General features: G+C 41.5%; 1 pseudogene; it reads left to right on the forward strand.

The window, feature by feature from the left end:
- The first annotated feature begins 116 nt into the window (after window positions 1–116).
- On the forward strand, window positions 117–10,434 carry LOC146984020 (macrophage mannose receptor 1-like; annotated as a pseudogene).
- Window positions 10,435–11,355: the final 921 nt, after the last annotated feature.

Raw genomic sequence — 11,355 nt, forward strand, 5'->3', positions numbered from 1 at the left:
GGTATATTAATTATAGAGACAAATACAAATACAAATTACTTTCCTGCAGCAAAGAGAGAGGAGCCAACCTGTATGTAATGTAAAAACACAAAGGATTATTTCCATAAACACTTTGCATGGATCCAGTGGTGCAGAGGCAGATTAGTAAAGAACTGAAAACATCTTTGTATCTAGAGACAATCAGTCAGAGACTCAGAGAGAGAAAACTGGAAGATACAGAGATGGAAAAACTTCTGATCATTATAGCTGTATCAGGCAAGTATGTCTTATGTTTTCTATGAATTAGTTATTGATTCTCCTGTTTTAATATAATTTAGGAAAATATACAACATTGTGACAACTTAAAGGGACAACAAGGAGTTTGTATTTGGTTATAAAAAAAAAGTCTCACCTTAATGTGGATGAATCTACGTTACCCACACTTACTAATGGGTCCATTTTCGATAAATATATTGTTTTATCTCTATCGTTATTTTATTATTACTTTTTATTAATGCACATTTAAATACACATTACAAGACAGTTACACAGACAGTTAGACATGTACAAAACCGTATGGTAAGGGCGGTTACAAAACAAACAAACACACAAACCGGGACAGAACAAACCAGAGATTGGAGGGTGGAATTACGAGAGGGGGTGTTGAGCAGGTACAGTGGAAGTAAAACAAAAATAAGAATACGAATAAGAATAAGAAAGGGGGGGGGGGGGGTGAATGATGTGAGGTAGTGTTTCGAGGAATCAGGTTTTATTGTAGTGGGTGATATTGTCTTTAATGGTGAATGTGAGTTTTTCCAAATTTGAATGTTCAGTTAGCAGATTATGTTGTATTGAAAGTTTTGTTATCTATTGTGGCTGGACAGTGTGTGCAGGTATTGGTGTCAGTGAGGCCCATCAGGTGCATTTTATGGGTGGTGATGTGTGTTCTGTGTAATACTTTGTGATACTTTGACATAGTGAATGTGTTGTTACGAATGGTTTGCCAGTTGATGTCAGTTTGGATGTGAAGGTCTGAGGTCCATTTGTCTGTTGGTAATGAGGTGGTGTTGTCATGATGGGAGAGGAGTTTGTAAATCTGGGAGAGAAGTTTCTTGGGTTTGAGTAGATTTAGTTTCAGTAGTGTGTGGGGGGGGGGATATCAATATTTTTTTAAATGGTTTCTTTTAGTTGTAGGTATTGGAATTGACAGTTTTGTGGAAGGTTGAATTTCTGTTTCAGAAGGTCGAAGGTCATGAGAGAGCCATCCCTGAAAAGGTCCCCTACGCTGGTTATTCCTCTCTGTCTCCAGGATGCAAAGTTGTTTTCCACCATCGTTATTTTGTTATTATTATTAGTTGTGGACATGCTGGGCGAGCCGACCAGCGTTTCCTGCTTTCGGTTTCCTGGACCTGGCCATGCAGGTCATGAGAATAACGCCGCTGAATCGCCGTTTATGGTCGGAACTACGACGGTATCTGATCGTCTTCGAACCTCTGACTTTCATTCTTGATGAATGAAAACATTCTTGGCAAGACGTCCGTCTTGCGCTGGTCCAAGAATTTAACCGTACGCGCGGAGGCTCATGGGAAATGTAGTGTGAAAACACTTTGCTTTCCAAAACTCCTCGTTGTCCCTTTAAAAAAAATCATTTTGTTATATAGGTCAATGACAAATAGAGATTTGGTCAAATGTATAGTTTGTATTCATGTTGGTTTACCTTTTAACAAAAGTAAGACTGAATGCCCTGGAAATGTCAAAAGAATGATAAATATTTAATATTTGATCCACATGCAGTAGATTTAAGTGTACCTATAAATGTATACTTACTTCTGAAAACATTAAGTTGATTTGACATTAATTGGATTTCTTGCTGTGTTTCTATTTGAATCTTCCTTCTACATATGTGACAAATATTATAAAATTTGTTAAGATACATAGTGTTGCATTGCAAAAGTGAATTACATTTATTCTACATTTGAGTCCAGATTTATTTTTCTGTATATAGTTAGATTTTTATGAAAAAAAAAAAAAATACACCACTTGACATTGGGATCATGTCGTTGACCCATAGATAGATTTTTCTTCAGTCAACATCAAATCTAAATATGAAATAATTGCATTAGTAAGGTCTTTACAGTTGGAAGAGCTTTTAACGTCTAAACAATGACAGTATGTATGTCTGCCACTACAGCACTGTGTGCAGTGTCATCACATGCTGGGCGTGAGTACTATTTTGTCTATGAGCAAAAGAACAGGGCAGAAGCACAGAGCTACTGCAGAGAGAAATACACTGACCTGGCCACTATAGACAACATGGAGGACGTCAGCATCTTGAACGACATGGTGGATTTAAACCAACTGAAAACCTCCAGCTCTGTGAGTTAACTTTTTATTGTTTGACAATGAAGTGACTTAGTAGTAAATTGAAAAGGTTTATTATTATATTATTAATATTATTATTATTATTAGTAGTAGTAGTAGTAGTAGTAGTTCTTCTTAATGCTACTTCCAATTCTATTATACATATCATATCAGGCACTAACTGTTAATGGACCCACAAAGCAGACCTCAGGCAAGAAAAGGTTACCTCATGGGAATGCTGGGCGCATGACGTCAGTCCGACTTCCCATTTCTCCAACTTCCTATTTCTCCGACCACACATTTCTATATTTTTGCGTCCATTACTCCGACCTCCCATTTCCTCAATTCAAGTATTGGTTTATGAATGAAAGCTGTATGTTCAGCTCCCCTTACAGAAATTTATTACATGAAACACGACGAAATCCACAGACAAGACGGCTGCAGTAACAAATTAAATCTATCTATCTATCTATCTATCTATCTATCTATCTATCTATCTATCTATCTATCTATCTATCTATCTATCAATCTATCTCAAACACACACCATGCTTACAAACTGAACCACTGTAGGAGGTCTGGGGGCACACTTATTATTATTATTATTATATTGTTGCTGTAAATACGACGAAGAGCCAGTCGCTCAAAAACGTCTTTTGAATGAAAAAAATATTGTTCTACTTCGGGAGAAGACAGTGTTGAGTTCTCTTTCTGCCTCATAACTATGTGGACAGTGCCATGGATTTATGGGTGAAGAATGTACTGCTGATACTTTGGGCTCTATTTTCGTAAACTAGCGCAGCGGATCTGCCCTGCGCTTCGCCAACGAGGCGTGTCCAGGAGCAGTTTGCAATTTTCCTTCAATGCACCGTGAAGCGCAATCCCGCCTCCTTCCCTCCCACCGGCGCGAGTGGCATAGAGGGAGGAGAGAAGGCGTGGAGTGGGTTTGACACAGCCGAGTCAGATCTTCACCAATCAAATGAGCTCCTCTCCTCGCCTTTAAATCCGCCGCGCGCGCAAGGCACAAGTTTGATTTCACCGTGGAAGAGGGAGGCAATTGACTGCCCAGCTCGCAGTGCGCAAACGTCACCAAGACCTCACAGGCAGGTTTCCACAGTTCCAGGTACATTTAAATGCAATTAATAATCACAATAACTCCTATTTATTGTAACTATCTGAATCAGCACATACACGTTTATCTATATCGATTGTCCCGTCACACTGATGACAGATCAAAGGCTGTCGGCATGGTAATGGAAACTCAGCCTGACTGAATTAACACAGATGAAACCAGGGAGGGACTGAGACTAAAAAGCAGCCGTGGATGTCCCAAGAGCAGGAGCATATTTATTTATTTACTTATTGATTTATTGAGCCGCATCGTCCTGCGACCATAACAAATAAAACTGAAAACAAATAAACTATCATCTCTCACAGCCAGTGAGACGGGAGGAAACTGATGTTCTGGTCCGGTCCAAGCTGGCAGTGTCCGGTCGCGCGAACAGACCTCACGGGCTGATGATGCAAAAGTAGTCTGGGAGGGAGGAGGTTATGATGTTATCATGTTATCCAGGTTTGCTCTGACAGATTGAGAGCTGTTGCCCAGTAAAAAAAACCAAAAAAAAAAACCACACACACCCCTTTTCCATTAATAAAGACACTCATATTTAGTAACCTATATTTAAACCCGTGTGCACAGATCACAACATAAACAAACAGCTGTGCGTAAAGGAGGCTTCACGGAGCGTCTCTCTTTCTTTTGTTTTCAGTTTTATTTGTTATGGTCGCGTGATGATGCGGCTGCTCGCCCTGCTAATAAATCAATAAGTAAATAAATAAATATAGTCCCTCCCTGGTTTCATCTGTGTTAATTCAGTCAGGCTGAGTTTCCATTACGCATGCCGACAGCCTTTGATCTGTCATCAGTGTGACGGGACAATCGATATAGATATAGGTGTATGTGCTAATTCAAATAGTTACAATAAATAGGGGTTATTGTGATTATTAATTGCATTTAAATGTGCCTGGAACTGTGGAAACCTGCTTGTGAGGTCTTGGTGACGTGTGCGTACTGCGAGCTAGGCAGTCAAATTACCACTGGCTGACTGCGCTTCGCCTTGCACTGAGAGTAGACCAGGTTGGAGCTGGCGAGCTTTCGGTGCACTCTCGGGGCGGTCTATTGTCAACAAATTGTCACTGCTGTTACGGACCTTATATTAAGGGAATGGCTCGTAAGGCCCAGAACGCCAAGGTGCTGAAATATGAATGAATGACAGCGTGTCACTGCCCGAGAGAGAGGGGGAGAGAGAGAGGGAGAGAGATGGTTATGTCAGATGAATTAGTCCTCTAACACAAACTACAGTTTGACTTGTCAGTTTTTCCAGTAGGATGTAGTTAACGGGCAGTGTAGCATAGGGGTCTGGGTTGTTTGGGGAGCTCTCCCCGGTCCTGATTGCCCGCGGCGGATGCATTTCCTCCATGACGATGCGCCGCGACCGGTTCTGCCTCTTTCTTTTCTTTTTGCCACCGACTTTCCTGTTTATGTACATTTTTTTCCTGCGGTTTATGACACCCGCCGTCCCCTGCAGATTAAGAACCTAATGCATAGCCTAACTGTGGTTTACTATTGTGCATTTCCTTTTGTTGCTATAATAAACATTTGTTTAGGATTGATTGTGATACAAATACGATGGAAACTGCTAATGACAAACGTGCATCAAAATTACAGAAAGAAGTGGCAGGCAGGGAAGTGAAGTTTTGCTCGGTGCAGAGGGAGAGAGAGTGTGAGAGCGACATGAGCAGCAGATATTTAGCCTTACTGCTCCACAAAATGACACAAATAGGAAAGCCAGTGACAAAAAGAAAAGAGACGCATAAGCCGTGAGTCTACTTCACCTCGAGCCTTTCCAAGCTGACCCAGAGCCGGTCTGGTCCAAAATCGGAATTCTGGATGGTCGGATTTAGCCCTGATCGGAATATAGGGATTATTTTGGTCGGAGCAGTGGGCAGTCGGGCCAATGGGTCTAGAAAAGTCAGATTAATGGGTAGTCGGAGAGATGGGCAGTCGGACTTTTGGCTGGTTGAACTGACGTATGCTCCCCGAGAAGGGGCGAGGGTGCTAAAGGTGGCTATTTGCTTTGCCTACACATTTTTGTAAACCACACAATTGTCTTTTTAAATATAGTTTTGAGTGTACTGATTTAAGTCTATATGTCACATTTGAGGCCAATGACAAGATGTTGTTTCCAGAGAACCTGGATCGGCCTGTATGATGACGTGAACAGCTGGAGGTGGTCGCTGTCAAACAGAAGTTTCTACAAACCAGGGGAGGCTGAGTTCAGAAACTGGAGTCCTAACCAACCAAACAATTATGGAGAGAACTGTGTAATGAAGGAAGGTGATGGAAAGTGGGCCGATTATCCCTGTGACCACCGCTATAATGCAGTCTGCATGGATGTCAGAGGTAAGGATTATAACTGGATTCTGGCTGTAGGTTGGTTACACCCCGCCTTTCCGAAAATAGACTTCCATTCTTCGTAATAGTGGGTTTCCTATTTTTTCTGAAGACCCCGTTATTCCGAAAAGGCTGTTGGGGAAAACCCTCCATCATGAAACCCCCCCACTCCGAACGGACAGACGGATGCAATCAGAAAGGAACCGGAGGCTGCGCATTGATCCTTTTTTCCTTTTTGGGATCAAACGGATCATGTGCATAATTAACTGCAAAACAAGCAAATAGCCTACCTCATATTAATAAAACGCTCATTATGCTTCTAGCCTGTCTAGTCTGTACCTGGTCTTTTTTACTAAACTTAACCAACTCCTTTCTTCATTGCCTAAACCCAACCAAAGCACCGAGCAAAGAAATGTCTTTCTACTCCAGTCTGCTGTCAGCAGGAACGGTGGCTGCAGCAGCGAGCAGAGCGGGGAAAAGAAGAAAAGGTGTATCTCTTTTACTCTGTGGAGATTCCCCTCAACAGAGTGAAGGAGAAAGCAAGTGGGACAGATCTGCCCATCCTATCAGTCAGTCCCTGAGCAGCGCGTGTTTCACAGACAAGCCACAACACAGTAAACAACGTCACGCGGTTCAGCACCACGGACAGCTGTGGGGCGGGGGGGAGCGGAACAGCGGTGTTTCGGGGCGACGTTTGTAATAGCGGTGTTTCGGAGTGGGGGGGGTTTGGAACAGCTGTGTCGGAATGGAGATGTTTCGGAATGGAGAGTCGTCCCCCTGTTTAATACGCACAAAGTGGGCCAATACAAAGCCATAAAACTTATATTTCAGCTACCCTTTGGCTTCTGTCCACCACCCTCAGGAACAATGGGCCTCATACACCAATATCTTCTTAAGAATCTCCTTCGATTCTTTCTTAGGTTGTTCCTTAAAGGAACAAATCAAAAGCAAATAGTCATAAAATCCTCCTAATATGTCACAGAGACTCAGGAATAATGTTGATATAACATACTGATCTCACCGGCGACAACAATAGTACAGCCAGAATATTCACATTAAAAGTGGCACCAAGTGGCGCAGTGGGTTAAGCAGGCGCCCCATGTGTTGAGGCTATAGTCCTTGTGCAGGCTCCGGTTCGAATCTCGCATCGGACGGCCCTTTCCTGCGTGTCATTCCCCCTCTCTCTGCCTCCCCATTTCCTGTCTCTCTCGACTGCACTGTCAAATAAAGGCATGAAAAAGCCCCAAAAATATACTAAAAAAAAAAAAAAAAAGTGCAGACAGCAAATCATGTTTATATTTTGAATTCATGTGTTGGCATGTGGCGCCACACAGCGCTCTCTCCCAATCACAGCGTCAGTGGCAAAAAAAGAAGAAGATTGTTTTCTATTATCAGTTATTATGATCATATTTCCTTGATATCACATGGGTAGAAATAAGCGCCTTGTCTCCGTTTGATACACAGCTTGCTGTTGTGAGCATATAGCCTAGTTTGTTTGAGCAGCGCACAACCATGTGGGTATTCCTCTATCAGCATGTCTTAAAGAAGGGAGTCACCTGTTGAGTAACGCACATTTCCTTATATTGAAAGCCTTGTCGGAATGGTGGGACGTTCGCATGTCGGAATAGCGGTATGTCGGAATGCTGGGATGTCGGAATGACAGCATGTAACCACCATAGTGAGCTCATTGGCTAAATGAAAAAAATACTGGGCAGCTGTGGCTCAGGAGGTAGCAGGTCGTTCATTAACTGGAAGCTCAGTGGTGCGACTCCTCCAATCTGCATCAAAGTGTCCTTAGGCAAGACACTGAACTTACGCTTGCCCTCTGATGTATCATCGGCTGTATGAATGTGTGAACGATTAGCCCCCAAAAGCCTGTCTGTGAAGAGAGCTGTATGAATGTGTGTGTGAAGGGGTGAATGTGACGAAACAGTGTAAAGCGCTTTGACTGGTCAAGTGATTAGAAAAGCGCTATATAAGTGCAAGTCCATTTACCATTTACTCATACTAGTCATTTCCTTCATATCGTTTTTTCTGTCTTTTAATTCATGATGGTATTGAAGGCATTGGGAGTTACTCCAAATCCACTAAGTAGGATAACAACTCTCACTATATATTAAGACTGCGCTACAAAATGGCAAGCTCACTATAAAGTGAACTTCATAGGGTGTTATAAGTGATTTTGCACATAGCCTCAGAGAAACTAAATGCTGCAAGGTTGGATGGTGGGTCCAGGTAGGCGGGGTCTGGGGCGGGGCTACACTGCTTTGTTGTGACATCACACCGTTACAGGAAATCTGTGGGCTGTGTGCATTTAAAGAACCTGGATAGGAACATTTATATTTAATATGACAATATATTCAATTATCATTTTTACAAATTTGTTTATTCATTGAATGTAGAAAGATATGGTGATCATTCACTTTCACTTTCTCATGTCATAGGCCACCATTTGTTGTTTTGTGAAATTCCTTTTTAGTTGTTGTTGCTGTACCTGTACCTCTGTTTTGTGAACTCGTTCATGTTTTTCTTGTTGCTAATATAAAGAACTTTGTAACTTCTGTTTGTAAAGTGCACAACATTTACTTTGGTTTGTTTCCAGGGTCCGGTAAGACATACTCCTTAACAGAAAAAGCTATGGATTGGACTGAAGCTCAGAGCTACTGCAGAGAACGCCACACAGACCTGGCCAGTGTAAGAAACCTTCAGGAAGTAAAGGAGATGACGGCGCTGACCTCATCACAAGCCTGGATCGGCCTTTACAGAGGGACCTGGAAGTGGTTGGATGGTAGTAACTCCTCATTTAGGTACTGGAATGAAACAGCACTGGAACATAGCAGCAGCCTTCAAAATCAGACATGTGCAACAGCAAATTTTGCAAACTCTGGAAAATGGGAGCCCGGGAACTGCGATGACACGAGAGCATTTATCTGCTACCATGGTAAACCAAGAATCAGTTTTTAAATGTACATTTAGATTGACACCACCTGCTGTAGATTATGCTCACAATGACAATGCTAACATGGTAATGCTCAGCTGGTAAATATTTACCATGTTTAGCACTTTAAATGCTAAAATTCATCTGTTAAAAACACAAATCTAATGACAGCAATATGGATATCAAAGAAAAATGGGAGTTAGAAATGAATATCACAATATCAGAGGAAGAATGGGAGGAAAAATACAAAGAGGGACATAAACTAACTAATAGCTCAGCATGGAGGGAATTCAATTGGAAGGTGAAGGTGATTATTTTAACACTCTATTTATTACGTTAATACAGTAATACATCTGAACTATGCAGGAGGGGGTGGAGTGGTGGGTGACTTCACTCATATATTCTGGGACTGCCCAAAAATACAGAATTTCTGGAACAATGTTCAAACGAAGATTAAACAGATTCTGGGTATTCATTTTCCTTTCGAACCAGCACTTTCCATTCTGGCTATAATTCCTGACAGTATGATGGATACAAATTCAAAATTTTTACTGACAATCCTGCTTCTGATAGCAAAAAAGATGAAAACAGCTTCCTGGTTAAAACCACAGCCTCCCAGCATAATGCAAATAAGAGACAGGGTTAAAAAAAAAAAAGAAAGAAAAGTGTATCATGGAGAAAATGAACAAGACTACAGCTGAAAACAGATGCTTGTTAAAAGATGGTCATTATTAGTACAGGCAATGCCAGAACTCTAGGCCAAAACCTACCACTAGGAAAAAAACGTGAAAGATAACATACATAGATATCAAATTATGGATGAAATATAAGATCCCTATGAACTTGTTTAAAAAGTTAAAATGCGTAGGGATCAAAGTTTTCAGTAGGAGTGCCAACTACCAAGACCAATGACAAATTCTTCTTCCGACACAAAATGCACTCAACAGACTCTAAGCTCATGGAAAGTTGGGGCTTTCTACTTTATCACTGACTCTGAGATGTCAGTGCTGCTGTTAAACTGTGTTACCAATGGAGCTTGTTTGTTTGTTTTTCAGTCCTGGTTTCAAGGGTGGTGAGAATGAAGCTGGAAACAAACTCCTCTCTGGATCTGAATGACCCTGCTGTGATGGAGAACATCCTGATGCAGGTAAATAATAAGTAGGCTAACAATTGTATTTATTTACAGAATAGATGGTTTTCAGTTTGCAAAGAATATATCCATGTAACACACACAAACACAAATACTACAGCTGTCAACAGCTTACACACCCCCCGTGTTTCAGCAGTGATGTATTTTTCTGTCCTTTACTTGAACTAGAGGACAAACTCATAGCTTATATGCAACCCAGATCAGTTTCCTTTGTAACTTGTTACTGATCCAGAGTCAACCATCAATCCAATAATGTCTGTTTAGAAGCTCAGTGTAAATGTAGGATGTGCAGTGTAAACATCACCATTTCTGTGATTCTCACAGAAAGTAGACATGTGTCAGAAAACATAGAGACAATAAGGTAGTTGAGTATAAGCAAACAAGAATCATCTTCTCTGTTGGTGATATTCATTGTTGTAAATTTGTGTCTCAGCTCAAACAGAAGCTGAAAGACAAAGGACTGAACAAAGACATCAAACTGAGCTGGAGGAAGCAGTCGGATGGAAAGACCTTCCACAAGAAAAAGAAGATTAGAACTAAAGATGATCTTTAGTGACTGAGTTTTGTGAGAAGTTTGTCAAGGTAAAAGAAAACTGATGTGCACAAGATAAACATCTTTCATTTTGGGACTCAGTAGTTAAATGCTATACGATATCAACACACTGTAGTACAATAGTTTTACAACAAACTGCTGATTTCTCGGCATCAAACGTGATGTTTTAAACAGGTAGAGGTCATATTTTTTTCTCATGGCACAATTCAATCGGATCACGAAATAAAACTTTGACTCCCGTTCACTCACATGGAGACTTTTGAGGTCCCATGGTGACCGTTACTTCCTGCTTCCGCTTCGGCACTCTATGCTGGGGAAAAAAATATCGCCTCCCACACCCCTTCACTTTTGTTAGAGAACTGGAAAAGAGCGTAACAACACCACCATTGACTCCCGTGGTAAGCATTTTGCGCCCGAGTGGCAGGATATGGGTATTGCAAAAGCGCCCAGAAAACCCATTCACTCCAATGTATGTGTGTTGCCCACTTGCTTGTAAATTGATGAAAACGGCTGTGTTTTTAAGCCGGTGCATATTCTCATTTGCCCAGGTCATAGTATTTCAAAGGAGGTTAAATGGAAAGCAACTGGACTTAGTTATTTGTCTAGGAAGACGTTTCACCTCTCATCCAAGAGGCTTCATCAGTTCATGTAGCATCTGACCAGGCTGGGACTGGTCCAACTATCTGGTGTGGAGACTCACTATTTAACCTCTTGTGTGGGCGTTCACAAGGGTGATGATGTCACTGGTTCCCTTTTGTGCTCCAAGTGCCAACGACAGTCGTTTAAATGACTGCCTTTGATGGAAAGTGGTTTCGACTTCGTTAGTGCCTTATGTTGTTATAACGACAGTCGTTGGAGTCACTTACCACTTGTGAACAGTGGTTGTTCTTTGAGGCTAGATTGTTGAATCTCCTGGGAAGG

Source organism: Trachurus japonicus, chromosome 7 (genome assembly GCF_045865225.1).
Source record: "Trachurus japonicus isolate A0001 chromosome 7, Traja_1.0".
Classification (NCBI taxonomy): Eukaryota; Metazoa; Chordata; class Actinopteri; order Carangiformes; family Carangidae; genus Trachurus; species Trachurus japonicus.